The sequence below is a fragment of the Rana temporaria genome, chromosome 2 (genome assembly GCF_905171775.1).
Source record: "Rana temporaria chromosome 2, aRanTem1.1, whole genome shotgun sequence".
Taxonomy (NCBI): Eukaryota; Metazoa; Chordata; class Amphibia; order Anura; family Ranidae; genus Rana; species Rana temporaria.
In genome coordinates this window covers 303119956-303122839 of record NC_053490.1, presented here as the reverse complement: position 1 = coordinate 303122839, position 2884 = coordinate 303119956, and the positions used below count along the sequence as shown (strand labels likewise).

Below are 2884 nucleotides of genomic sequence, written 5' to 3'. Positions count from 1 at the left end.
CTTGGAAAAATTGTAGACTCTCCAGTCTGCGGTGAAGCTGTTGGCATCCCGCAAATGGTCATCCCTCTGTTTTTGGTAAACAAGGGGGGGAGAATTCCCTCGCCAAAATTATAATGATATATTAGTGGGTTAATTTGTGCTATGACAAACCCGTGCTATAGAAACTAATATAATTAAATAACTATCAAGCTGCTCCCCTAAAAAAAGGATGTATCTTCCGATTTAATGAATGGTAGTGTGGTAGGGGGCGCTGGTGAGAAAAATGTAATAAATAAATATAGGTCACTGTATAACACACTGTGACTTGATTAAGTGGTGGGTGTATCATAAAGTTAGTTGGTTCCCAAACAAGTGAATAACACAAATAATATGTGAAAATTGATTATTACAACTAATCGCTTCTCTGCCTTTTGGCTAAGATCAAGTGTAGTATCTGTTCTTATCAGTTGCCAATAGGTGGGGCTAAGCTGACTGTCCCCAGTACCTGGGCAGAGGGAAAGGGATGGCAGTCGGTGGACGCTAAGCCTGTTGGCGTGGAGGTGAAAGCCTTCTGATCGGGACAGAGAGGCATGAGGTCAAAGCTGAAGGGCCGGGTCCCTGGCCTTTGGCCTTGATTTGGTGGTGTCTGCCCCAGTCAGTTGTTCGGGAGAGAACCCTTGCTCCTCCTTTTACCGGGAGGGGCGGGTAGTATTTCCCGAATGTAATTAGGTAGGAGAGTTGAAGGTTGTGGGTAGTAGCCTGCTTAGGTGGGCTCTCCCCTACCTTTTCTCCTACCTTCCTGGCTGGGAAGGGTGCTGCCGGTCCGGACCGGGGGTCAGGGACCATTGAAAAGCCTGTGGAGATAGTGCCCCTGGAGTGGCAGTCCAGGGGTGCCATACATTGCACGAGTGTTTGAAAGGGGCACTCATCGTGTGGCACCTTAGGTCACTGATCTCCACATTCACACTTTTCACACCTGCCTCTTGGGCCGGGCCTTTTGGCTAGGACCAGAGGAATTTTTGTTTCCTGGCCGGAGGGCCGGCCAACGTATTGCACGTTGGTCACTTTTCCTCACTCTCCCATCTTCCTTCTTCCCCACTTTCATTTTTTTATTTCCACCCGTGTTTGTCACGTTTTGGTTTTTTTTTTGTTGGTGCTTGCACTTTATGTGTGGCGAGTAGGGTGCTGGTCCTCGGGCCTGCTCTGAAAGTCTTGGGAGTCGGTGGACATGGCCTTCTGGCTTAGTTCGCCGGCTCTTATGGGGTCTCCCTTCGGGGGAGCCTCACCGAGGAGGGTTCTGTTTTGGCAGTTCCTTTCGAGGATGTTGGGTCCTTGTGGCTTCGGCTGCTTGGGCCAAGGTGGGTCCATATGGCTTCGGCTGTATGGGCCACAGATTACTCTTTTCCCTGCCAGGAGCCTAACGCCCCGGGGGATCAGAGCTGGGTCCTTTTCGGAGGACCATTTGACGATGCACCCGTCGCAGTTTTTTGTGTTTCACTCTTTATGTGTGTGCACATTTTTTCCTGCACCGGGTGGAGTTTTTGGGTTGTGTTTTGCACGCCACAGGCTTTTCAATAGAAAAAAACTATTAAATAGTTGTTAATTTAAAGAAAAACAATAAAAAACACACAATCGCTATGCAGACACAATAAATGTCTGCATACGAAGACCAAAGAAAAGTGATAACTTATAACTGATTGAACAGCAGATAAATAAAATGTCACAATTCCCAATAGTGGAATATCATTGAGAGAGTTCCAATAAATATCTTCTTATTCAATATGTGCTTCTGAGTGCTCCTTCACCAGAGATCAACACCCCAAACGTGCTCTTAGTGGTAATGCGCTTACCAGAAATGGTGGACCTCTTTAACCACTTCATTACTGGGCACTTAAACCCCCTTCGTGCCCAGACCAATTTTCAGCTTTCAGCGCTGACGCATTTTGAATGACAATCGCGCGGTCATACAGCACTGTACCCAAATTATATTTTTATCATTTTTCCCCACAAATAGAGCTTTCTTTTGGTGGTATTTGATCACCTTTGCGATTTTTTTTTTTTGCGCTATAAACATAAAAGAAAATGATTTTTTTTAAAAAAAAACACAATATTTTTTACTTTTTGTTATACAGGCATACCCCGCTTTAAGTACACTCACTTTACATACACTCGCGAGTAAGGACATACCCGCGAGTGTATGTTAAGTGCCTTACAAGTACTGTACAGACATTTTGCAGCTACAGTAGAAGGAGCTGAAGCTCCTCCTAGATCATACCCCACCCTGTTCCAGTGTGCCCACGACACCCCCACTACAGCCCCTGGGACCTCAACTACAGCTCTCGACACCCCCTGACCCCCTAGAAGTGAAAAAAGGTAGTGTTTCACTTTAAGTACATTTTCGTTTTACATACATGCTCTGGTCCCATTGTGTACTTAAAAGTGGGGTATGCCTGTAATAATATCCCAATTTTTTTTAAAAAATATAAAAATTTGCCTCGGTTTAGGCCGATACGTATTCTTCTACATATTTTTGTTAAAAAAATCGCAATAAGCATATATTGATTGGTTTGCGCAAAAGTTATAGCGCCTACAAAATAGGGGATAGATTTATGATTTTTTTTTTTTTTTACTAGTAATGGCTGCGCTTTGCGATTTTTTAGTCAGGTCTGCGATATTGCGACGAACATGTCGGACACATTTGACACAATTTTGGGACCATTCACATTACAGTTTTTCTCTATTGTTTTGGCTCATTTCTTGAAACAGAAATGACATTCTCAAAACTCTAAGATCATTTGGCAAAACAGTCTTACAGTTTAGCACAACACTATAACTCACGTGCAAAAGCTCATATCTCTCCCAAAACTGTTCACTCTTGCTTCAAAACCATATTCATTTCCCATAT

General features: G+C 43.9%; 1 pseudogene; it reads left to right on the top strand.

Moving 5' to 3' along the window:
• The first annotated feature begins 394 nt into the window (after positions 1-394).
• Positions 395-523, top strand: LOC120929929 (annotated as a pseudogene).
• The last annotated feature ends 2361 nt before the right edge of the window (positions 524-2884 follow it).